Source organism: Arvicanthis niloticus, chromosome 3 (genome assembly GCF_011762505.2).
Source record: "Arvicanthis niloticus isolate mArvNil1 chromosome 3, mArvNil1.pat.X, whole genome shotgun sequence".
NCBI classification, from domain to species: Eukaryota; Metazoa; Chordata; class Mammalia; order Rodentia; family Muridae; genus Arvicanthis; species Arvicanthis niloticus.
In genome coordinates this window covers 58790360-58817407 of record NC_047660.1, presented here as the reverse complement: position 1 = coordinate 58817407, position 27048 = coordinate 58790360, and the positions used below count along the sequence as shown (strand labels likewise).

Below are 27048 nucleotides of genomic sequence, written 5' to 3'. Positions count from 1 at the left end.
GAGAGAAAGAGAGAGAGAGAGATAACTTAAACTTTTTAAAAAGTGGCCTATACACTTTTGCCTGTCTTCTTCTAAACCACAGGGTGATGGCCAATTTAGAGAGGGCAGCACGTTTCATTTCTGCAACTGAAGGAGAGGTTTGTTCTTAGGTCTGTACAGGTTTATTTAAGCTCAACCCTTGCACTGGGAAAATCTAAACTGGGTAGTGTGCTATGTATTGCTGAAAAGGCAGTCTACTTCCAAGGCTCCTTTTGAACCCATATGTGCCTCCAGCAGGGGCTAAGACAATGATTAAAATATTCAGAATTCATGACAGCAAGGTGCCTTCATCTGCATTTCTGTGGTCATTGCCTGTGAACCTGAAGTGGCCAGCTGAATTGAATTCCATGATGTAAGCTAGTGACAGTTCCTATGATGAATGTTTCAGGATGAAGAGAGAAACTCCTGGAAGATCACTAGGTCCCACGTGGTGTTTTGAAGGTGATGTCATCATAGTGTAAGGCCATGGCTCTCAACCTGCGGGTCGTGTGACTCCTTTGGAAGTCACATATCAGACATTCTGCATATTGGGTATTTATGTTATGACTCATAAGAGTACCAAAATTATAGTTATGAGGCAACAGTGAGAGTGATTTTATAGTTGGGGGTCATCACAACATGAGGAACTGTATTAAAGGGTTAGGGAAGCCGAGGAACTGCTGCTTTAAGGCATTGGAACAGTTGGTCCCCTGTTTAGGTGCTGTTTGGGAGGTCTTGTTGGGGGGACTGGTGGACTCTGAGTCCCGGTTTATTCTCTCTGCTCACAGCCTTCAGCTTCCTGCCCCTGCCGCCATCTGCCATTTGGAAATACACCCTTCTATAAGTTGCCTTGTTCAAGTCTTTTTATCACAGCTCAGACACTGTTTAGAAACAGCTCAGACAGTGAAGGTCCTCAGGCCCTGCCATTTTTCTTAACCCCCGACCCCACCCCAAAGCCCATTTGAAAGCAACTTGACTGTGCATCAGAAATCCAGGCTGGGACGGAAACCATAGTAGGCTGCTCTATGTTAAAACTGAGACTAATCCATTACAATGAGTCCACTGAGTTCATGCAGTTACTAAGTTCTGCTCATGTTTTTCTTTAGCATGAGAGGCTCATCGTGACATCATGGACAAGAATGGAAAATCCTTCAGTTTCAATCCAATACCAAGGGATTTAATCAAGACTTACTTGAAACTTCATTTGCTCAATCTGGACATTGGGTAGGGGCGGCGGACAGTGTACGGGCACCCCGGCCTGAGGTGGAAGAAGAAACTGAACCCGAGTTTCTGTATCGACAATAGTGTCTCCCCACCTTACTCCCGTCTTCCTGATTTCTTCAGACATAAGTCTTCCCCGGTTATTTCCTGCTACACGTGAGACCCTGGAAGATCCCAAAGAGATGGACAGTGACCACACCTTCTTATGAATATTCAACAGCAAGGCTGGGAGGGAGCGTGAATGAAAACCCTTTGGAAGTCTCCCTGAGTCCAGGCAGAGGACGGCTGCCCCATCCTGGGCTGGTTCCTAGAAGACCAGACAGCAGACGGGAGTCTGGATGAGCCTCAGGGAGCTGCACCCTTTGTAGCCCAACTGAACTCCGGCCACCGGCCACCGTTGCAACAGCCACTCGGATGAACGACTTGGGGACGGAGTGGTCAGGCAAGTCTCGCCTTTGTGGAGCAGAGGAGGAGGGCGCGCGCCCGGAGAAGTTTGTGCCCATCTTCCGCTGGTGACTTTCCAGACTCTCGGCTCTGAGCACGATGGTTCCGTGGACGCCCTGCTAACGTGGAGAAATGCTGAGCAAGGTAAGAGGCGTTGCCTGCCGGCTGCCACCTCCCCAGTAGTGTCTAGCCGAAATCCTGAGTGACGTTTTATTTCCTGAAAAGAGGACATTAGTGGGACCTGGCGACTCTAAAGTCCCTTCCTTGGAGATTTGAAAAGTTTTGGCGGGCACAGCAGGTGCGAGGCGCCAGGGCGGAACAGCCCAGCACAAAGCCTGCTGCCTAGCAGGTTGCCATGGCAGCGGGAGCAGCGTCAAGCCACCGCGTGCCTGCGTTGCTGGGAGACCTTGGGGCTCAGGGGACTTGGCCCCTCTGGCCATTTTGAGCCTTCAAGTAAGGTTTCATTTAGCACGCGTGTCTGCGCTCCCTCACACTGTATGTAAGTAGCGCCTTGTCCTGTGGTTAGGACATTAGGCTTCTAGGCTAAGCCGCACATTCGCTCTGCTTTTGAAATCAGCTTGGATTGTAACCTGATGGCATGAAAAAGTTAGGTGGTCTTTTCTAAAGTTTAAAATAAGGCGTTCTTGGGGCGGGGCAGACGGCTCAGAGGTTAAGTACTGCTCCTTGCACCCATGTCAGTACCCAGTCCAGTGACTCACAGCTCCAGCTCCCCTAGTGCTTTCCTCTGGCATCTGTAGTAACAAGCCCTCCCCCCCCCCCCATAGTTTACTTTAGGCTTCAAAAGAACAAGGTTTGTTTGCAATTAAACACTGAAGTTTCCTGCAGTCAATGATTCTTCCCCTATGAAATCAGAGAGGTGGGGTTCTTTCAGATGAAGGACTCTCAAAGAAATTATTCACAGCTTTTAAAATCAGAAGCAATTTGACAAACATTTCAGATCCGCCATGAGAAGACAGTGAGGTGAGGGGACAGGGCCGCCTTTTAGGTGCATCATTTGAGTCATCCTTACACCTGGGAGATTGTAGAAACCCCAAAGTCCAGGGTCAGGCTTTACACGTTTACTGCAAACCTGATGGTGGGAAGGAGTTCTCCGTCTAACTCTGGGTCATTGGGCAGCTGGCCTTTTGGGTGACTGTGACTCTGATTCAGAACGTTTTGGATTTGGGGCCATCCCAGGTTTCAGGCTTTTGGGTTAGGAATGCTTGTCCAACTTTGCTCTCTACTGCTGTGGTGAACAGCATGAGCAAAGCAGCCTGGGGCGGGGGCGGAGCTAGGGGAGGGGGGAGGGACAGTGTTCTACCTTACAGCTACAGCCACCTGGGAGAGAGCAGGAGCTCAAAGCAGGAACTGAAGCAGAGGCCATGGAGGAGCGCTGCTTACGTGTCTCTGCTTCTTTTATACAAGGGGAATCACCTTCCGTGGAACGCTACAGTGGACTAGCCCCACCCACATCAGTCAAGACTTGCCTAAAACCAATCTTACTGCAGGGTTTTCACAGTTGAGGTGCCGGTTTTGTTTTTTTCCCCCAATGACCCCCGCTGTGTCAAGGTGACAAAAAAAAATTTACTAGCACACATGCGGGCATGCACACACACAATTACAAATAATAAAAATAAAAGATATTTTGTTTTCTTGTTTTCAAGGTTGTCCATTGCTTAAATATTATTTAAATATAATAAATAACACAGTTTCTATCCATGGCAATATTTTTGTCTTCCCGACAAAAGCACAAAGCCAAGATGGGGGGGAAGGGGAGTTGGGGGGGGGTTGAGGCTACCTTCTCCAGAGCCTCAAGACTGGCTACCGTTTTAGTTTCTTTTCCTTCCTTATTCTCATGAATGAAGACACTGTTGTTTTTAATTTGCTTTTTCAGAGTTTAATTGTGCTTGCCAAAGATACTGCTCTCGGCTGTTAAAGTATATTCCCTTACTGTAGCTGACTGCTTTCTCTGCCTGTTTGTTTGTTTGTTTGTTTTTAATAATGTGTAATTCACTCAGTCATTTTTTTTTAAAGCTATCTTAAATGCTCAGTGCTAGATTTGTGAGCAGTGGCCTTAGTGGTGAGGGTGAGATAAAAAATTCAGGTAGGAAAAACCTGACTGGGGACAAGGAGAGGAAAATGAATGGACAATCTTTTTATGCATGCTATTCAAAATCATAAAGTTTCTTATTTATTGAATGGTTATTATATTTTTCATTATTTCATATCATAAAATGCTAGGTTAAAAAAACTCGTTACAGTGATTATAACTCAAAATGTTTAACAATACATTATGTTGGAATTGTTTGGTTTCTGAGACAGAATCTTATGTAACCCAGGCTGGTCTTAAATTTCCTCCTGCCTCTGCCTCCTGAGTGATGGGATTACAAGCATACTCAAGCCCATGAGGGCTAGGCAAACACTTAATTGTATCCCACAGAAATCATACAAGAATGTATATTGTCATCTAAAAATATGGCTGGAAAAACAAATTCAGAAATGCTGAGTGTGCAGCCAAGGTGGCCCCAAAAGGGAGAGGCTTGTTAATGATGTACTGGGCTGATCCGACCCCTGTGAACCAGATGTACCTGTGAGCTTCAGGGGACTGACTTACCTCTCATTGCACCTGGGGGTAAAGGACGCAAGTGTCCTCACCTTTCCAAGGCTCCATCTCTGACTGGGAAGAGGAGTAAAAGAGAGAGCAGAGTGGATAGGATGAAGGAAGGGAAGTCAATAAAGAACCCATGGGTCTCAAAATGGGACAATGAGAAAGGGGGCAGACAAAGCAGTGAGTGGAATTCAGGCCTATTGGTCAGCATGGGCCACTGCGGCAACCAACCACAGGCCAGGAGCCTCCACATCTGCATGTGCTGGCTGGGCCTTCGGTGCTGGGGACTAGAAGCTGAGAGGTCTATTCCTCAGGTGGTCTCTTCTGAGACTTGTCTTATTGTCTGCCTTCCCTGCATGTCCTCACAGGATGGTCCCTCAGCTTGTTCTGTCTGTACCTTAATTGTTTCCTGGAAGGACATGGGTTCTATTGGATTAGAGCCTACCCTAATGACCTTTTTACCTCAGCGACCTTTTCCCAGGCCTTGCTCCAAACACAGCCACATTCTGAGGCACTGAGGATTAAAACTCCACCCCCAAGGGTTTTAAGGACCAGGAAGGTGACATTGGCCCATTGCCAGGAAGACTGACCTACATAACCATTCATATTCCTTCCTGGTGCACATGAGTGGTTTAGCTACATGTGGTTATCTCTATATACTAGTATGTTACTCTGACTGTCTGTTTTGAAGAAAAGACGTGTGGACATGGATTCTGCATTCCTGGTTTGGTAATTTGCTTTCATTCTCAGCTCTGCAGGAATGGCTTCAAGCCTTGGAAAGTTTGGACAAGGGCAGATGAAGTTAACAATGACTTGGTTTTCCGTTAGACATGACCTATCTGCCTTCCTTTTTTGAGCATTGGAGCCACAGTCATTGGCTGTTCGTCACGTTTAATAATAATGAAATCAATTCAATGGCAATGCCATGGGGATTGGAAAGAAAAGAAGTGACAAGAAGTGAAGCCAACAGTCAAGGCCACCTCTACCTACCCGATTCCACACTTCTTTCTAATGAAGTGTATCAGCATCCTGCTTCAGAATTCTGGGAAGATGGCCAGGGAACCTTGTGGGGTTTGAATAACTAAACAAGGTTGTAACTGAGATGTGTTCTAAAGACTTCAAATTGTTGAAATATGGTCATAAAATAACAGGAGCTAGGAGAAGCCTGCAAGTCTCAGGCCAGATTTTTGCTCTTGGCTGGGTCACACAGACCCTGCTTTGTAAAAGGAGTAATTGATACTAGACATCAAGGTAGCCAAAGAGGGTTCCAGAAATTTCCACAATAAGGGCTTCACTATCCATTAATACTATTCATCAGTCACCAGAGTCTCAAAGGACTTGTGTTTGTCTCCTCAGCATCCTTCAGTTCTCCGTGCTCTACCTTCAGTGAAGATAGGATGTTGTCTATCCTGCATTTTTGAAAAGAACTTTCAGTAGGTAGCTCATTGGCCCTTCTTCACAAGTTGCCTGGAAACCTTGTCCACAGTTTTGGGAATGTTCCTATGACAGAACTGGCCCTACACTGATTTTCTTGTGGAGTTGGCATCTTTATGTCTCTCTTGCCTTTCCCTGAGTCATCCTCCTTTGAACACTATGCTAATTTCTTTTGCATGTGAACCCCTAAACCAGTGATTCTCAACCTTCCTAATGCTATGACCCTTCAATACAGTTCTTCATGTGCTGGTGACCCCAACTATAAAATTATTTTCATTGTTACTTCATAACTGTAATTTTGTTGCTTTTATGAATCCTAATATTAATATCTGAGTTTCTTGATTATCTTAGGCATGATCCCAAAGGGATCATGACCCACACACAGGTTGAGAAAGGCTGCCTTAAAGTACTCAGGAATGTCCCTAGAGAAAAATTCCGGTCTGTGTACTTGGTGAGACCTTGTCAAAGAGCACTTTCCAAATGTGCTCTTTGGATGCAGTCCAGAGCCTGGATGGGTGGTTTTAGAAGCAGGCTTTTATGTGGACAGCTATTGCTATGCAGCTAAGAAGAATGCCTGTTCCTCAGTACAGCACATTCTTGACCAGTATGGGGATCAGTATCATGAACTTGTGTCTTAGTTAGGGTTTCCATTGCTGTGAAGAGACACCATGTCCAAGACAACTTGTATAAGTGACAACATTTCACTGGGGCTGGCTTATATCTTCAGAGGTTCAGTCCATTAACATCATGGCAGGAAGCATGGCAACACCCAGGCAGCTATGATGCTAGAGAAGGAGCTGAGAGTTCTACATCTTGCTCAGAAGGCAAACAGGAGAAGACTGGCTTCCAGGCAGCTAGAAGGAGGGTCTCAAAGCCCACCCCCAAAGTGACACACTTCCTCTAAGAAGGTCACACCTCCTAATTATGTTACTCCCAGGGCCAAGCATACTCAAACCACCACAACTAGAGTTTGAGATGTCAGGTTTGACAGGTGAGATAAATCTTGAAGGACAGTACAAGGTTGTTCTCTTTCTCTGAGCCAGAAGTTTGCTCAGTTGGTCATTATGCACAAGTGACAATTTTAGGAGATTGATAGGGTACTCAGTTGCTACTACTTGTAGCACCTTGTCACTAAATGCTCACCTCAGATGATGGCACAGAAGATCCAAACATGGGGGATAAAGGATGAAGAGACCCAGCTGTTCCTGATGTTGGTGGTGGTCTCAGAGTTGGACAGAATGAGCTACCTTTCACTGTCCTATGCCTCTGAAGAAAGTAATGGCTGAAGAAAGAAAGTGGCTTGGAGGCTCCCACTCATGTGCTGACTAACAGGGGCACGACACACAAGGTCACTGACTTTCTCCTCCAGTGATTTACAGTGTGGCTCATGATAAAGGGATGTGAGCACACAAAAGAACAATGACAGGCTGTGTCTCTATATACAATGACTTGTGAGCTCCTCTCCCCTCCTCCATTCATTTTTCAGCTAAGGTTTTGCTATATAGTCTATGCTGGCCCTGAACTCACAATCCTCCTTTCTTAGTCAAGGTTTTATTGCTATAAGCAGACACCATGATCAATACAAGTCTTATAAAGGACAACATTTAATTGAGGCTGGCTTACAGGTTCAGAAGTTCAGTGCATTATCATCAAGGTGGGAGCATGGCAACATCCATGCAGGCATGGTGTGGAGAGAGCTGAGAGTTCTACATCTTCATCTAAAGGCTGCTGGTGGAAGACTAGTGTCCAGGTAGATAGGATGAGGTTCTTAAGCCCACACCTACAGTGACACACCTTAGGGAACTTTGAGAATTGGGACATTCTCTACTCTGTTTTCTTTGTCATACTACTTTGTTTTTTTTTTTTTGGTCATACCACTGTCAAATAGTCTCCAAGTAGTCTTGGCTTCGATGACAGGGTGAGAGACCTTAGCTTTGAGAGAGCTTTGGGGCCATTCAGTAAACACATGGCCACAAGAATGCCACCCAATTCCTTTAGGCTGTTGACATTGTTATATCCCACCTCAAGTAGACTCTCTTACCCACCAGATACCTTGGGCTCCTTTGATTGGAAATGAAGAGGCACCTGCTACACAGTAAACAGCAAGACATATGGGTTCTATGGTCACCTGTCATTTTCCCTGCCGATAAAATCTCAAAGCACTGCAGATCCAGATTTATATTTGTATTGTAAATGAATGACGAATTTCAAGAAAATAAAACATTGAATTTGCTAATGAAACAAAACATTCATACATAATAAAGTGGGCCTTTTGTCTTAGAGACTGTCCATTCCTGGGATTGTATTTGGGAGAGTTCCTTTATGTAGTTAATTCTCTATTTAGATAGTAAGTATTTTGTTTGAGAAAGTATTGTCATGTCTTGCTCTTAGGATATGTCTGTCTCCTAAAAAGCCCTGCCTCCTGGAAGATGACCACATTTTTGGTGGGGTGGAAAGATAGATAAAACCATGAAGAAAACAACAGCTCCCATGACTGAAGGACTGTGTTATTTGGAGAGAGTTTAAGGACTTTTGAAGTTAACTACTATATTCACGTCTGTTAGTTCTGGAACCTGCCCCAAGGAGTCACTCTTCAACAGGATTCTTCTGCAGCCAGCTCAGGCAGGTGACTTTGAGTTTTTATTTTCTCTATCTAAAACACATACTGTCCAAAAATAATTTAGTTGTGCAATTGTATGTTAACTAATAAGAGGTAAAAAGTCTAGCATTTGGAAAGTTTGATATCTCGTTTTTCGTTTTTAAGTAGCAGTTTATTGAAACTGATCATATTCGTTATTTATTGTTCGGTCACCAACACCACCCACCTCCAGAACCCCACTAGCAAAGCCCTGCTTCTATAGTTATCCAAAGCCCCACCTCCATAGCCATCCAAAGCCCCGCCTCCATAGCCATCCAAAGCCCCGCCTCCATAGCCATCTAGCACTAACTCCCTTGTAACAATGGTTGTCTTCTGTAGCTCCGGACAGATATGATGACACAAGGAGCCTCAGGAGGTGCACACTCATGTCTGTCTCTGTGTATCTGGATTATTTCACTTACACGATGTCATTAAGCTTCATCCATGTTGCAGCATCTGTCTGAATTTTATTTCCGTTTTATGGCTAAACAACACACCATTATATGTATATCAACATGGATATGTCGATTGTTGATGGACATGTGGGTGGCTTGCACCATTTTTATTGGTGTGGGGGGGGGGAAGGGAAAAGGGGAGGGAAATGAGGGAGAGAGAGACAGAGACAGAGACAGAGAGACAGAGAGTCAGAGGATAACCTGGGCAGGGCTCTTCCACCGTCTTTGAGGAAGTGTCCCTTGTCCCTTTGTTGTCCAGCTCCAGGTACATGAGGTTAGCTGACCTGTGAGCTTCTGGGCATCTTTCTGTCTCTCACTCTCATCTAAATAGGCACATTGGGATTACAGATGTGCAGTTCACAATTGGCTACCTCCATAGCCCCCTTCTTCCTAATGACAGTGTAGAATTCTCTTATGTGGCTATAACACATTATATAAATTAGTTCTTGCTGACAGAATCTCAGTTTTTTCCATGTTTCAGTACATCATTGGGAACTTAATGTGTGGAAGGATATCCATAGACAGAATTTCTTGATATGAATTTGCTGGGCTGAAAGTGTTTGGGGGTACTAAACTTGGGGATGTTGCTAAACTGCCCTCTGTTTTCCCTGCTTTGCACCCTTGAGGAGAGAATCTGTCTCCTTGTCCTTCACCAGCAGCCTGTTGACACACCACCTGGCTCACTTGATGACGGGAACCGATGTCTCGGTGTCGTCTGAATTCACAGCTCTCCTGCGTGGTGCTTCATATTTCCAGGCTGTTGCACTTTACTTACTGTGCTCACTGTCTTTGTTCATCTCTCAGGCTATTGAGGATTTCTCTCCTTTCTTCTTTACACTGGCTGTTGTTGAGAGCTGTACCTTTGTCTGTCATCTTTCACATTGCCTTGGAGTCTTTCGGAGCTGGGCAGTGAAACAGGGACTTTGTCTGAGAATAGTCAAACCTGCATTTCATGACCACTGAGCAAGTGCTGGCTCGGTGACAGAACATTTTATTCAGAGGAATAGCTGGTGCTGTAGGGGGCTCTGCTCCAGGCAGGAGGCTTCTCAGAACTGGGATTGTCTCTGTAAGAGCATTACTCAGCGGGTATTATAATATCATTTTAGACCTATCCAACTTATTTTTTTACAAGTTCAGTCTGTACCTAAGATAATAAACAACAGTATAAATGAGGGAAAACAGCTTGCCATTAAGTTTCCTTTTGCTAAATCCATATAACTACATCCTGCACAACTAAACTCAACATGCTCCTCTGAGCTCATTTCTCTGACAGCAAAGTAATGACTCAATTCCTGATTTTGTGTAGATTTTCCAAGACACACACTCAGGCTCTTCCATGGCTAGCATATCACTGCAAGTGCTTTGAATGTGTCTTTCCAAAATTCTTTTGGTGGTACCTAATTTTAAGATGATGATGTTGGGATATGGGGCCTCTGGGGGATGGCTAGATCCTGAAAGTAGAACACTGATGAGGGACACCAATCCTCTTATAAAAAAGCACCAGAGAACTACCCCGACTCTCATTATGAGGTTCTCTGCAAACCAGAAAGGGGTCTTCACCAGACACCAAATCTGCTGGTGCCTTTATCTTGGATTTAGTGAGCAATTACTGTTGTCTATATGCCACCATATTTGTATTTTTCTGTGGCAGTATAGACTCAACTTTCCACCAACCAGACTTTACTTATTAATCAACATTCTTGGGTGTCATGGCCCCATGCCCCATTACACCCACCCTCTCTGCACTCTTCTGCCTTACACCCCCCAAATGACCCCTTACCCTATGCAGACTTAGTCACATCCAGTAGTTCTCTAAACTGTAACCAAGATTAATTTATAAAATGCAAACCTGTTCTCTGTATTTTTCATTAAAACCCTCTGATGACTGCTCCATTGCCCCCAATAAGCAGGGCTCTAAGGCCAGCATCCCTCCACCTGCCTACTGCCTCAGTTTTCTCACTGGCTTCTTCCTCCTGTTCTCCCAATGGTCCTTCAATTCCTTGAGCTTGGGGTTGCAAATTCTTGCTTCTGGGCTACAGAATCTGTTCTTCTTTCTAGAATACCCTTGCCTGTTCCTCTCTCCCAACTCTGTCACTGGGCAATGCCTACTCAGTCTCTTTCTAGTAATTTTTCCACCAAGTTCTGTTAGTGGCATCTCCTATGACCCTTCATGGCCCTTAGCATTTGTGAGTCTCAGTATTATAACTACCAGTTTCTTGTACAGACACTTTCCCAAGGGCCAAAGGGCAGGGTCACCCCTGCCTTGTTTCCCACAATCACCTTGGCATCTGCTCATTGCTCATAAACAGCTATTGATGATGATTGTTGAAAGTTTGCTGGAAGATGGAGGAGAATGTGTCCTAACATGGGAGATTGCTGCGTGTGAGTGGGTGGTAAGACAAGTATGCACCCAGCATCGCAGGATGAGTCTGTCGGCAGAGTCTGGAACCTGGAACAAAAGACAAGGCAAAGGTACTAGTCTTAATGAAAAGCCATGTAAACAATTCTGCTGTAATTCCTGAAGTCATATCGATCTATGACACAAACTATTGTCTTAAACTTACTATGAACTTATGAAATGTAAAAATACTCAGAAAACCATGTGATCAATTATCCTGAGAAAGTATAAAAACTAAGAACTACAGCCAAATTACGATGCAGCCTTCTTCATCTTCACCAAGGATGTACGTCACTGTGTGTGGCTAAAGTTTCCTCCCCTCCCCTCCCCTCCCCTCCCCTCCCCTCCCCTCCCCTCCCCTCCCCTCCCCCTCCCCTCCCCTCCTCTCCCCTCCTCTTTCCTTTCCTTCCCTTTCCTTTTCTCTTTGGCTCATGAAGAGTTAATGAACTCTGAGCCTCTTGCCTGATCAGCAAAAGGGCCCTTTCAGTGAAAGGGAAAGAAAATCTGAGTAACTAAACTTCTTTTCTTAATCCCCTGCTGCTATCAGCTAGAGTTAATTGCCAGAACCCAGGGCTTTTAGTCACAGAATAGCAAAGAGTTAAAGAATTAATTGCCAAAAATTATAAGGTTTTAGCCCCAGATCACCAATACCACCCTTGCTGCCTTCCTTAGGCCGGGGTGCCTGGCTGGACCTTGGCATCAAACCCTTCATGCCAGGTTCTGCAATGGCATTCTCAGCCAGGACACTGATTTCACATGCATTTGACCTGTACAGTTCCAACCTTTCCCAGACCACCTGCAGCGTAGTTAGTCTTTTCAAGTGAGGTAGCACTAACTCAGTATCTGCTCTGAAAAGCCCTTTCTTTGTTGTTGTTGTTGTTTTTTTTAACCAGTAGATAAATATTATTCCCTCTAATTACAAACCAGATTTTCCTTTGTGAAACCATCTTCTCAGTGCAGAGATTTTCCACAGGACTCACCTTCCTTTGGCTAGAGGGCATAACAGTACGCTTAACTTCCCAAGGGTCTTGAAATGTGGTTTGCTATAGAATGCCTCACTTGACTACCAGCTAACTGAGTTGACCCCAAGAGCAATGTTCTAGCTATGGCAAAGGGCTCACTTAGCCAAGACTTTTATGGCATATGAGTGATATCACTGGGTATATGAATAACCATGTGATTAGAAGTTCAATTCACTTCTTAGGCTCCAGACATCTTGTGAGGCGCAGCCTGTTGGTATTTGGGAAGTTGCAGGTATGCTTCATGCCCTTGGATCTTTTGTTATCTGTAAGAAACAAGGGGTTAGTGTGCAACAGCATCTCTTCTCAGTCATGAAGAGACTGCTACACTTTGAGTCAGCCCATTCTGGCAGACTGGGCACGTTCTTAGAACTCTTGAAGACTAGGGTAAAGGAGATGTCGTTCTGGGACTCTTGAATTCTAACTTGGAAAAGGTTTCAAAGGGAAACACTTCCTATGGCAGCCAGTAGCTATAAAGGCGATATGGGGGGCGGGGTGTCATGGTGTTGGCTGCTAAGAGTTTGAAATGAATCTTGAAATGGTCCAAATGGAAGGCAAGTCTTAAAGAGCTCCACTGTAAAGGAGGAATTTTGTGGATCCTGTCTGCATCTTAAGAACAGACTGAGAGTGGAAGCTAGGGATGACATCATCTTCCTGAAGCAAAGCCACAGTTCCTTTATGACAATGAAACAGGAAGCAAGGATTCCAGGCATCTTTTGGCTCTGATGTCCATGATGCCTTGCACTGGAGTCCTCCTCTGTATCTGGGAGCCTGACCTCAGGCATTGCTTATGGAAATGGTAGCAGTTGCAGTTCTTGAGTGAGAAGAAACAAGGAGTAAGGATGAAACTTATAAGGATGGATTTTTCTTCTCTTCCTCCTCCTCATTCCTCTTCCTCCTCCTCTTCCTCTTCCTCCTCCTTCTTCACTACCTTGAAAAATCAGTGTCTGAGTACAAAAGAATAAATTGCACTAATTATTAGAAATAGAATAATAGAATTTTTATAATACTTGATGTTTTACTATCAATAACAAACAATTGCTTTGATGTCTGTTTACAGCTGTTAATGGGTGAGAGGACACCCTTGACCCTAACAAGGGAAATTCATATTAGGCTTTTATGTACAAGTGAGTTTAGAGCTCTTTGAAAGTGTCCAAAGCTATTCATTAGTTTAATTGAGTAATTAAACTAATCTGGAGTGAACATATCTGAACAATGAACTAAAATAGTTAAAAGTTTTTTAGTACAAAAAAATAAATGATTTAGTTATAAAAGAACTCTATCAATATACACAAACTATATACTTCAGACAGTCACAAAAGTGTAGACAAAAGACATTTAATACAATTACTTTCCAACAACCCCTTGGTGGTCTACATCTACAAAGAATACAGCCCAACCCCCTCCAAATCCCATCCCACAGAAAAGCACATATATACCAGAATTTTTAGCAAGTATGGCTTGGAAATTTTTTTTTAAAAGGTCACAGGGCAAATTATTTACAGTTTAATTGCCACTGTCAACTGATCTGGACCTGAACTGAGACCTGGACCTCTGTCAATCCACAGATGTTTGAGATTTTTATCTACCTCAAGAATCATGTTTCTGGCTCTTCTCAAGCAGAGGAAACTGACTACCAGAACTGGACAGGCTCCAGCTCAGACTCCTGTTCCTTGGCCAGCTAGCTGTAAGACTTGCTCCTTGATTGGGAATGAGGTCAGCTATGGGACCTAGAGGAACTCCTGGTCCACGATTGTGACCTGCTTCTTGACCTGTGCCTTTTGCTGCTTCAATTAATTAGATTTTTCTCCCGTTAGTTTCCTTTTCAGGGAGTTTCTCAATAGCATTCTTTAAGTCACAGTAAGAGGCAAACTCAACTACCCATTCACTTAGTTTAGGTCGACATGCATGCACAGAGGTTACTTCCCCAGATTGTCTCATGAAATCTTTGAGATCCTGCCAGCTGACTCTTAAGGATAAATTCTCAACTATGGGTCTATGTTTTGTTCTTACAGGTGGAGTGTTTCGCTTATTGTTTCAAGGTCTGCAACTACTAAAATGGGCAGACCATCATCCTCTACCTCATCCACCTCAAGCCCGAGCCCAAACATGTTCAATAGTAACCCTTTCATGGTAAAGTTTACTCCATCAAGTTTGTCAACAGGACCATCTGCATCCCTTGGGACCATCTCATATTCCACAAAACCAAAACCTCTTTTCCAATCAATATATCCGATCTGTCTGTAACCCTTAAGAATCTTCCCACATCTTTCTCCCACACTGCTGGATTTAGTCCCCTGATGATCAGTCAGCAGCCACTTGTGATACCTGGCTAGTGTGTCCTACTGGACAGGGTCTTTGACAGCTGAGACATGGAAAGGTCTGTATTCTTCAATGAAGCTGTCTGCCTCTGTGCAGACCCAAACTTAACTCGTCTATGTCTCTCCACAAATGACTGGCTATAGGCTTTTAATGGTCCTTAGGCAATAGATTCTTCCCCCTCTACAGTTACTTGGAAATACTGAGAAAATAGCTTGTAACCAAGCCTTACATTTTAGGCTAAAAGGTACATTTAAGAGTTAGAATCACATCAAGTAACTACTACAAATGTTTGTTTTGATCCTTTAAAATAGAGTTTGTTTACCTCAGTGTTCCTGTAGGGGTGATTTTGTCTCCCAGTGGACATTTGTAAATATATGGGTTTGTCATGATTATATGTTAGAGGGTGTTAACTGGCACTTGAAAGTAGAAGCTGGGGTTAGTGCTAAACACTCCATAATGCACCAAGCAGCCCTTAAGAATCATGTTGTGTAAAGTATCAGTAAGGACAACTGTATCATTCTGTTAGATGTAAGGATGAGGCTGGGAAGACAGCTCACCAGCTAAGAGCTTTTGTAGTGCCAAGTATAAGGACCTGAGTTCAAATCCCAGAAATCCAAGTGGGTTTTACTTCTTTGTTTAGGTTTAAAAACCCAAAGAAATGGCTTTTCAATTAAAAGCATATAATGCTCTTGTAGAAAGCCTGAATTCAGTTTCCACAAACCACATGGGGTGGCTCACAACCATGTTTAATTAAGTTTCTGTTATGGTGATTAAAACAAAAACATAACCACTAGGTGGTGGTGGCACACACCTTTAATCCAAGCACTCAGAAGGCAAAGGCTGGTTTCCCATCATTTACCCCGTGGGTGTAGGCTCTCCTTTTCCTCATATGTGACCTACTTACTCAAGGATTGGGTAGACGTGTTCAGATTTTTAAGAGACTGCTAAACTAACTTTCAAAGACATTAATGTCATTTCACTCTCCACTGACACTGTCCCAGTGACTTTGCATTATTTGAAGTTTTATGTGTGTGTTATTGATTTCCTTTATCCTGTATTTTGTATTTGTTTTTTCACTAATTTCATATATGACCACTGTATATACATCACTCCCAATCTTCTCTCTCATGTCTCACTCCTCCCATGCCCCACTATTCCTTCCCAAATTCAAGACCTCTAATTCTTTATTATTGTTATTATATAAAGCATTGTAATATAATAAAATATTATAGCTATATTTGTTATTAATTAAATCATTATAACATAATGATTAAATAGTCATATAATTAGTAATTAAATAATTATAATAACATATAAGTAATGTGTTTGTTGATATTGTCAGTTTTCAGGTAACCATACTGTTGAGATTTTATGTGCGCATTTTTCTGTCATACCTAAAAGCAGGTGTCCTGGCTAGTTTTATGTCAACTTACACAAGCTAAAGTCATTTGGAAGGAACTTCAACTGAGAAAATGCCTCCATAAAATGCAGCTGAGAGGCATTTTTAAATTAGTGGTGTTGAAGGAGGGCCCAGTTCATGGTAGATGGTGCCATGCCTGGGCTGGTGGTCTCAGGTTCTAGTCTTTCTGGGCCTTCAGCTTTTTTGGTGGGGAGACTTTTAATGACTGCTGCTATTTCTTTAGGGTTTATGGGACTATTTAGATGGTTTGTCTGCTCCTGATTTAACTTTGGCACCTAGTATCTGTCTAGAAAATTGTGCATTTCATTCAGATTTTCCAGTTTTGTTGACTGTAGTCTTTTGTAGTAGGATCTGATAATTTTTTTTAATTTCCTCAGTTTCTGTTGTTATGTCTCCCTTTTTATTTCTGTTTTTGTTAATTTGGATACTGTCTCTGTGCCCTCTGGTTAGTCTGGCTAAGGGTTTATGTATCTTGTTGATTTTCTCAAAGAATCAGCTCCTGGTTTTGTTGATATTTTATATAGTTCTTTCTGTTTCTACTTGGTTGATTTCAGCCCTGAGTTTGATTATTTCCTGCTGTCTACTGCTCTTGGGTGTATTTGCTTCTCTTTGTTCTGGAGCTTTCAGATGTGCTGTCAAGCTGCTAATGTATGCTGTCTCCAGTTTCTTTTTTGGAGGCAGTCAGAGCTATGAGTTTTTCTCTTAGCACTGCTTTTATTATGTCCCATAAGTTTGGGAATGTTGTGCCTTCATTTTCATTAAATTCTAAAAAGTCTTTAATTTCTTTATTTCTTCCTTGGCCAAGTTATCATTGAGTAGAGCGTTGTTAGCTTCCATGTGTATGCAGGCTTGCTGTTGTTTTTGTTGTTACTGAAGATCAGCCTTAGTCTGCGTTGATCTGATAGGGTGCACGGGATTATTTCAATCTGTTGAGGCCTGCTTTGTGACCAATTACATGGTCTACTTTGGAGAAGGTACCATGAGGTGCTGAGAAGAAGGTATATTCTTTTGTTTTAGGATGAAATCTTCTATAGATAGCTGTTAAATCCATTTGGTTCATAACTTCTGTTAGTTTCACCGTGTCTCTGTTTAGTTTCTGTTTCCACAATCTGTCCACTGCTGCAAGTAGGGTGTTGTAGTCTCCCACTATTATTGTGTGTGATGCAGTGTGTGCTTTGAGCTTTAGTAAAGTTTCTTTTATGAATGTGGGTGCCCTTGCATTTGGAGCATAGATGTTCAGAATTGAGGGTTCATCTTGGTGGATTTTTCCTTTGATGAGTATGAAGTGTCCTTCCTTATCTTTTTTGATAACTTTTGGTTGAAAGTCAATTTTACTCACTATTGGAATGGCTACTCCAGTTTGTTTCTCAGGACCATTTGCTTGGAAAAGATTTTTTCCAGCCTATTATTACTCTGAGGTAGTGTCTGTCTTTGTCACTGAGGTGCATTTCCTGTTTACGTATCCAATCTGTTAGTCTATGTCTTTTTACTGGGGAATTGAGTCCATTGATGTTAAGAAATATTAAAGAACAGTGATTGTTGCTTCCTGTTATTTTTGTTATTAAGGGAGAATTATGTTTTGTGACTATCTTCTTTTGGGTTTGTTGAAAGAAGATTACTTTCTTGCTTTTTCTAGGTTGTAGTTTCCCTCCTTGTGTTGGAGTTTTGCATCTATTATCCTTTGTAGGATTGGATTTGTGAAAAGATATTGTGTAAATTTGTTTTTGTCATGGAATATCTTGGTTTCTCCATTTATGTTAGTTGAGAGTTTCTCTAGGTATAGTAGCCTGGGCTGGCATTTTTGTTCTCTTAGGGTCTATATGACATCTGCCTAGGATCTTCTGGCTTTTATAGTCTCTGGTGAGAAGTCTGGTGTAATTCTGATAGGTCTGCCTTTATATGTTGCTTGACCTTTTTCCCTTACTGCTTTTAATATTCTTTCTTTGTTTTTTTGCATTTGGTGTTTTAATTATTATTCTTTCTTTAGGTTAGGGAAGTTTTCTTCTATAATTTTTTGAAGATATTTACTGGCCCTTTAAGTTGGGAATCTTCACCCTCATCTATACCTATTATCCTTAGGTTGGTCTTCTCATTGTGTCCTGGATTTTCTGGATGTTTTGGGTTAGAAGCTTTTTGCATTTTGCATTTTCTTTGACAGTTGTGTCAGTGTTTTCTATGGTATCTTCTGCACCTAAGATTTTCTCTTCTATCTCTTATAGTCTGTTGGTGATGTTTGGGTCTATGACTCTTGTTCTCTTTCTATGTCCAGGTTTTCTATGTCCAGGGTATTCTCCCTTTGTGATTTCTTTATTGTTTCTACTTCCATTTTTAGATCCTGGATGGTTTTATTCAATTCCTTCACCTGTTTGGTTGTGTTTTCCTGTAATTCTTTAATGGATTTTTGTGTTTCCTTTTTAAGAGCTTCTACCTGTTTACCTGTTTCTCCTTTATTTCTTTAAGAGAGTTATTTATGTCCTTCTTAAAGTCCTCTATCATCTTCATGAGATGTAATTTTAAATCTGAATCTTGCTTTTCCGGTGTGTTGGGGTATCCAGGATTTACTGTGGTGGGAGAACTGGGTTCTGATGATGCCAAGTAGCCTTGGTTTCTGTTGCTTAGGTGCTTGTACTTGCCTCTCGACATCTAGTTATCTCTGTTGTTAGTTTGTCTTGCTCTCTCTGACTGGATCTTGTCCCTCCTGTGGGCCTATGAGCCTGTGATCTTAGGTGTATCAGCACTCCTGGGGAGACAAGCTCTCTCCTGGCAGTATTTGGGATTGGCAGAGGGCAGTGGAGTTCTATTTTATAAGAAAGTAGGCTGAGCAAGCCATGAGGAGCAAGCCAGTAGGCAGCACCCCTTCATGGCCTCTATATCAGCTCCTGCCTCAAGGTTCCTGCCCTGTTTGAGTCCCTGTCCTGTCTTTTTGATAATGAATGGTGATGTGAACTGTGAGCCAAATAAACCCAGGGTATCTCCCCACCCTTGCACACCAAATCTCTGCAGAAGTAGGCGCATCCTTTCCCACTGAGGCCAGACAAGGCAGTCCAGCTAGAAGAACATATCCCATGCACAAACAACAGCTTTTGGACTAGCTTTCCTCCCCCCCCCCACACGCTTCAGTTCGGGACCTACATGAAGGTCAAGGTCAAGCTGCACATCTGCTACAGATGTGTGAGGAGGCCTAGGTCCAGCCTACGTACATTCCTTAGTTGGTGGTTCAGTCTCTGAGAGCCCCAAGGGTCCAGGTTAGTTGACTCTGTTTGTCTTCCTGTGGAGTTTCTATTCCCTTTAGGCCCCTCAATCCTTCTTCCTATTTTTCCATATGAGTCCCCAAGCTCCATACACTGTTTGGCTACAGGTGTCTGCATCTTTCTGAGTCAGCTGCTGGGTGGAGCCTCTCAGAGCACAGCCAATCCAGACTTTTGTTTGTAGGCATAACAGAATATCAATAATAGTATCAGGGATTGGTGCTTACCCATGGGATGGGTCTCAAGTTGGACTGATTATTGGTTGTCCACTCCTTCAGTAGCAGCTGAAATTCTCAATCTTGATGAAATTCTATGCTGTTAGGTGTTGCTATAGACAACCCAACATGTGCCCCTCCATGCTCTGACACAGAGCAGTAGAAGCCATTAAGGGAAATCTCCTCTGGTCAAGGAATGGAATCTCTCTGGCCAGCATGGAGACCTGACATTTCAGCTGCCCATTAGTTATCTAGCCAAGGGACTACTGTAGGAAGATGGGTTCATCTCAAGTCATGCTAAGGATGGTAAGTCTACTGGCTTTTCAGAATTACTCAGAAAGGCATAAGTTGTAATTTCCTTCTCCCTCTGTTCTGAACATGTTTTCCCTGATACTTTGGACTTCCTTGATCTTTCTTTAAAGCACTTTCCCTCCCAATCCCTGCCATGTGGCTGCCTGAAATCACATGGCAGACCTCCACCCAGCTTAACTCAAATGACATGACCGTTTCCTCTCTTCTCTCTCCTCTTCCAGGTGGAGACTTGCCTGCCCTGGTCTTTTAAAACCAAGTCTAATAAAGTTTTCCTCAAGCTCCTATTTGAGGTCATTCTTAAATTCTTTTATTATGAGACTAAGATTCCAAGAGGGGACACCAGTTTCCTTAGTACCAAATACACTGCTAGGTTTCGCCTGTGAGCCTGTGATGCCTCTGAGCTGATTTTCACATATGGCACAGACATGATTGTGCTTCATCTTTCTGCATAAGAATGTCCATCTGGTCCACCATCATTTTCTGACAAAATAATCTGTTTTTCTACTGAATTGTCTGTGTGCTTTAGCTGAAAAAATCAATCAACCACATATTTGATCTATTGTTAGATCCTAGTCTACGCAATGACCAGTTTCCCATCTTTCCGATAATACCAACTTATTTTAATAACTGAAGCTCTCTAAGTCCCCAGATCAGATGCCCCACTGCTGGGCTATTTTAGGTACTTTATGTTTCATGTACTATTGGAATAGATTCTTATTTTCATCCAAGAAAGAAAATGCGTGTCGTGGGTATTGGCTTCTATTATGCTGGGTGTGTAGCTGGAGCTGGGACAACCTGAGGCATGCGGCAGACAATACTGAACCCTAGTCCTCAATAGGCTAGCCCTTGTCCTCCCAGACACCCAACCCTGCCCACACCTTCCCCTTGAGCTGCAGCTGGATCCCCTCTGGTCATTGGCTCTGACAATAAAAAACGTTTCTCTCTTTTGTGTCATTTCTCAGAAAGTCACTGCCACGAGTTACCTGTGATCTGCTATTTGAAAACCATAGTCTCATACATTTGAAACTATGGTTTTAGGTTTGCTTGTTTTTTAAAGTGAGAGTAAATCAGATACCTATTCTGCCTTTGTTTTTTTAGTTTTGAAACAGGGTCTTATTATTTAGATCAGGCTGGCCTTGAACTCCCTGAGACCTGCCTGCCTCTGCCTTATGAGTGCCAAGGCTAAAATGCATAACTAGCTTTCTGCTATGGACTTAATGTTTTCATTAGAAACACAAAAAGATGACATTTCACACCCCCTAAAATGCATAAAATTCACCATAGAGCTGTTCTGCACAGAGCAGAGAGAGCTCAGTGGGGAAGAGCCCTGTGGGGAGCTTCTGATAGGGTTTTCAGGGAAATTTTGTAGCTTGGGAAAATACAAAATGTCTACACAGCTTGAGTTGTAGACAGATAAGGCCCCTGTATTGCTCTTTGGGATATCCTCATCCCTCATGTCACTAATGAGACTACAAGGATGGGAAGAGTAGCAAGAAACTTCCACCATGAACTCTAGGGGCTCTCTGAAGGAAGATGATCCTCATGTCTTCTCTGCCTTCCGGGTAGAGACTATGGAGCACACTGGATCATTCTTCTGGGCCTATTGATGAAAATGAGCAGCAAGGTATGAGGTCCACTGGCCTTCCCTCAGAGCCTGGCTGGGCACTGATGGAAATATGCTGCCCTTCAGTGTGTTGTGAGATATCCACCAGAGAAGACCACTTGGACATGGGTTCGACCAACAGAATGTCTTTATTAGCTGGCCTGCAACTGCACTGGGTGTTTGGGACTGGAGTGCAATCCTGAGCCTTTCTCCAGGTGAACTTTTAAGACTAAAAACCACATTCTCAGGTTGACATACCTCAGCTAACAAGACCAGTCAGCGAGAGGCAGAACTACAGGTTAGTACATCTGGGGACTTTCCATTTTGATGGATGGGGTCTTTGTTCTGGTCTTGGTCTTTTGCTCAGGTGTTGCTGCCTAAGTGCTGGATTCCAGGGCCTGAATGCTACTTCCATCATGGCTTCAGTGGTGCTAAGGTCTGGGGATCTGTTACAAGTGCTGTTCAGCTGTCCTGTGTGCCTTATTGCACTAGCATCCTGCATACATCCCCAGTAAATGCCTAAGCTATAGACAATGGTGCCCTGGCCATCCACACTGGGAGTGAGACTCTGTGTTAGTCAACTGTGCCATCACCATGAACTATCTGTCAGATTGTTCTGTTTGGAGCATTCTCTCTCACAGTGGTCTAGAAATACAGCTGTGTGACTATGATGTGTGTGTGTGTGTGTGTGTGTGTGTGTGTGTGTGTGTGTGTGTACCACATAGTATATTAAGTTATCATGATAGAAACCCTGAAGGTAGCTTCACTAGAACCAGAAACAGCTTAATTTCTAGGCCTCAAGATAACCAGGCTTATAAAGGAAGATGATTGAACAAACATGACTTTTAAAAAGACCAGCTGTTCAAACAGGAAGTGGAGTGCACACAGGGAAGTACTGTGAGCAGCTTTGGAATCTGGCTCAAGTAGATCACAAGGACTGTATTTATTCTTGTTCTCTGGGCAGTTAGTCCTGTGTGTGTGTGTGTGTGTGTGTGTGTGTGTGTGTGTGTGTGTGTGTGTGTGTGTGTGTAAGTTAAGAGAACCATGGACAGAGGCTAACAAGAAGCATCCTCCATGGCCTCTGCTTCAGTTCCTGCCTCCAGGTTCCTGTCTTAAGTTCCTGCTCTGACTTCTCTCAATGGTGACTAATTTATAGGATAAAATACACCTTCCCTCCCCAGGTTGCTTTGCTCATGCTGTTCACCACAGCAGTAGAGAGCAAAGTTGGACAAGCATTCCTAATCCAAATGCCTGAAACCTGGGATGGTCCCAAATCTAGAACGTTCTGAATCAGAGTCACAGTCACCCAAAAGACCAGCTGTCCACTGACCCAGAGTTAGACGAACTCCTTCCCACCATCGGGTTTGCAGTAAACGTGTAAAGCCTGACCCTGGACTTTGGGGTTTCTGCTATTCTACACTCTCTCAGGTGTAAGGATGACTCAAATGATGCACCTGAAAGGTGGGCCTGTCACCTCACTGGCTTCTCATGGCAGATCTGAAATGTTTGTCAACTTGATTCTGATTTTAAAAGCTTGAAGAGTTTCCCCGTGTGAAGAATTCTCTGAGAATCTGTCATCTGAAAGATTCCCACTTCTCTGACTTGAGGCAGGGGTCAGACTGCAGGAAACATTATCAGGGTTTAGTTGCAAACTAGTATTTTTTCCTTGGGAACCTGATATAAAATGCTCCCATTTCAAAATGATTTTAATCCTCATAATGTTTGATAGCTGTATGAATTGATTGACGGATGGATGGAGCCATGTTTATAAAAAGACACACATAGGCTTAGAGGCAAGAATAGGGGATCTTCAATGCACTAGAGAATTGTCTTGTATCTTTACCATAGACTGACACACCACACACTTAGTGTTCAGCTGGTGCTTACTTCGATGGCTACAGGGCATGAGCTCATACTTAAGTGTGAAACATGGGATGTGTGTGCAAATATCAAACAAAATCAGTAACTGGGTGTGTGGCACATACCTGAAGGTATATGGAAGGAAGAAGCAGGAAGAATCAGGAACTCCAGGTTAGCCACTGCTACATTATGAGTTGAGACCAGCCTGGCCTACATGAGATCTTTTATTAAAATAAAAAGAAAAAATAATTTTAAGGATGTTTGGAGGAATACAGATTAGCTGTGACAGTTGCAACCCCATGACTATCTAATACGGGAATGAATCCGTGTGTTTCCATCACTACCACTTGGGATTGGGAATGAGGTGGGAGAGGCACAGAAAAAAATATTTTGCTCGCAAAACTCTTCAGAAAATCAAAATGATTAAGAACAGGTAAAAAACATCTTTTTAGTGGCTCTGAGGCCACTTAGAACATAGAGGGCTGTCTCCCAAGCAATGCACATTCCTTTCGATTTGCAAGCCAGCCTTAAAAATTGGATCTGGGGCAGAGCAAGTGGCAGTCTGGACATTTTTGACAATGGAGGAGTGGATTCTTGCTCTCACTCATAACAACATAGCTGACATTTTTCCTTCCTTAAAACTTCTGCCCTTTTGACCTTTTCAGCCAACCTTTGGCCAGACACTGCGCTGCTTCTTACACACTTATCACCTGTTTGCCTCCCTGGTGACCTGCTTGAATTTACTTCCCTGAGAATCCCGGGAAGGGGGCAGTTGGGTGGGAAGTGACGGACCAAAGGTGCCGGTGACATTTCTTCAGTTTCCAGTGTGAACTACAGAGGACAGCAGCAGTTTCGTGAGTAGCCATGATTCTGTCAGATGACAGATTAGTGATGTGCATGTTCCTGTCACGGCCTGGCCTTTACTAAGATCTAGAGTAGTATTGGTTCCCACCAGTGTAATAATGGGCAGATTGGAGTGCACAGGGTTGGGGGGGGGGGGTCAAGGGCAGGGGATGAGTGGGAGCAGTGGGGTTGAGGGCAAGAAGCGGGGGCAGGGATCACACAGAAAGCAAGTATAGTTAGTGCTCATTAGAACTTATTTTCTTGAATTAGTATTTTTTCTTAAACTGGGCATAGTGGTGTACACTTGTAGTCCCAGCTAATGTAAAGGCTGAGGCAGGGGATTCACTTGAGCCTTGGATTTTAAGTCCAGCCGTGAGAACAGAGCAAAGCCAGAGGTCCCCACTTCCCCCAAAGAAAGGACGTTTCCTGGTCTTGGGACACATGGAAGCTGTTACACTTGAACTTTTATGGGAACTTGGAATCACTAATTCGTGACATGTACGTGGTTCCTAGGGGGACTTGCCGCACATCATTTTAGGCTCATTACCTGGAGACACTTGTGACCCCAGAAAGAGCAAAAATGACTTGTGATTCAAACCCTTAAGAGTGAGTAGGAACTTCTGTGGCAGCTCCGTAGGACTAGGTTGTAGATTCAGGGGAACGATTTTGTAGGGGCAGAAACAAGCAGTCCTTTCCTCCCTGACCACAAGAGTCCTGCCTGTGGCTTGTTGCTGTGAGCTGCCCTCTGTCCAGATTCATACAAGGAGACCAGTCACTGGCTTAGGGCTAGCCCCCCTAGCCTCATCTTAACTAATTACTTCTGCAGCACCCCTATTTCCAAATGAAGACAGCCTTTAAAGTACTGGGGTTTAGGACTTCAACATGTGTTGTGTAGCAGATACAGTTCAGCCCTTAGCAGCTAAGCTGGCCTCTTAGATGGCCTCTGGAAGTCCGTCTGCCATAGAGAAGAAACGGGAGTCTTTGCTTTAGCAGCCAAAGTTGTCCGTTACCCTTCCACTGCAGTGAGGAGTCATCAGTGGATTGGAAGGAGGGGGAGCTCTCTTGGGGGGTGTCAGTTTCGATCCCTGTACACTCTGCTCGGGTGCTTTGGGCCTGTGGTTAAAGCAGACATCAAGGTATGAGCAGATGGTCCAGCAAGGCCTTTTGCATTAATTGAAGCCAGGAAGGCGAGGGGTGTGTGTGAGAAAGAGAGGAGACACACACGGGGGGGGGGGGGGGGGGACAGAAACAGAGACAATCAGAAAGACAGAGACACAGACAGAGAAACACACACACACACACACACACAGAGAGGCAGGAAGTGGCAGACAAACAAAGGAGAAAACAAAGGAGAGCAGGAAAGGGGGCGATGCTCTTTTCCTTTGACTACTTCCTGCCAATTAGGGGCATCAAGTTGCTTGGAGCAAGTTTGATCTTTGCTATCAGGTTATCTATTTTTTTTTTTTCTGATGGCTCAGAGGTTAAGAACACTGGCTGCTCTTCCTGAGGAACCAGGTTCGAGTCCTGGCACTCCTATGGTGACTAACAATTGTCTGTGACTCTAGTTGTCAGCTTCCTTGCTGAGCCATCTTGATGGCTCCTGAATACTGTTTGTAACAGGGAACACCCATGTCTCCATGCAAACTACAAGAACTGCAAATGGGCCCAGCTACATCTTGTTCGTGCTGTCTGTGGGTTTGTGCTTGTTTGGCTTTGTTTTGTTGTTGTTTTGTTTGTGATTCATTTCTAAGAGCCCTAGCTGTAGGTTTATGTTTAATTTGTTGTTTTTGTTCTTTGAGTCATGGTCTTGATCTGGCTGGCCTGGATCTCCCTGCACAGACCAGGTTGGGCTCTAAATCATGGAGACTTGCCTGCCTTTGCTTGCGTGCTGGGATTAAAGGCAGAAGCTCCGTTATAGAATAGTTTTAAATGTCATAAGCAGCATGGTTATTAACTTTTCTTTAGGAGAACATCACAAGATATAATCTATCTTGTTTTCTCCTATAACTAGGATGAATATCACTTTATAATTAGAATAAGTATCATTAATAGAGGTGCGTCTCTGAGGTCAGATTTTATTTTAAAAAATAAAATTATAAGCTTTATAGAATGGGACTAAAATGTTCTGTTGTTTGGAGAGAGTTTCTAGAAACCCCCGCAGATTTGAGGTTCCTTGCAGCAAAGGAATCTGGAAGGAAGTTTCCTGTGTGTAGGCAAAGCTAGTGGCTTTGATATCATCGGATTAGCGACGCCAGGTGTCAATTCATATCCATGTTGGTGGGGGTGGGGGTGGAAGCTTTGCTTTTCCGTCCCTCTCTGAGGTTTTCAGACCAGGCAGAGTCAATGTTCAGACACATTTCCCTGTACTGTGTGATGTGTGGAGTCCAGCTTGTTCTGTGGGAAACCCACCTAACAGCCCTGACGCCCACCAACAGCCAGGCCTGACCTGCTCCAGACAGCTTCTCCCTCTCAACATGAAACCCGCCCACTTTGGAGCGTTTTTGCTGTTTCTAGTGCTCAGACCTGTAACTTGCTCTTCATGACAACTGTTCATTTCAAAGCCTCCCAGCGCTGTGCATTGCCACAGAGTTACTGGATCTGTTCTGTCCCATGTGCTGGGAAGGTATACGCCACTTCCTGAAAGCTTCTCACTTTAACCTAATAAAACATTTTCCAATGCTTAAATAATAAGTATTTATAAGCACATTTTAAAATGTGAAATGGAAAGTGTTGATCTATATATTGAAACAACTGATATTTATTCTCGGCATGGAAATAAGACCTTTATCTTGAATAAAACCTTCCCTCTTGTTGTAATTGATCTAAAATCTCAAAACTGAAGTTGCTTAAGAACCACTTCTAATTTTAAGGTCTGAAAACAAATTGAAAGTTTGGCTTCACAGGTCTTCAGACTCACAAACTGTATTTCCTACATCAACCACAGGAGGGAGCTGTTTAACCTTAAACGAAGTGTATGCGCGTTCGGGTAC

At 43.4% G+C, this 27048-nt stretch overlaps 1 long non-coding RNA gene and 1 pseudogene across 2 annotated transcripts in view; one reads left to right on the top strand and one right to left on the bottom strand.

The window, feature by feature from the left end:
- Window positions 1-1462: 1462 nt before the first annotated feature.
- LOC143441709 (uncharacterized) overlaps window positions 1463-27048 on the top strand; it is a 30382-nt gene continuing 4796 nt past the window's right edge. Inside the window, exons 1-3 of one of the 2 annotated variants that reach the window (XR_013109336.1) lie at window positions 1463-1827; window positions 5042-8351; window positions 21319-21653. This is a non-coding gene — a long non-coding RNA (uncharacterized LOC143441709). The remainder of the gene's footprint in view (window positions 1828-5041; window positions 8352-21318; window positions 21654-27048) is intronic. The other variant, XR_013109335.1, reaches the window with a different exon arrangement.
- Window positions 13742-20179, bottom strand: LOC117705594 (serine/arginine-rich splicing factor 5 pseudogene; annotated as a pseudogene).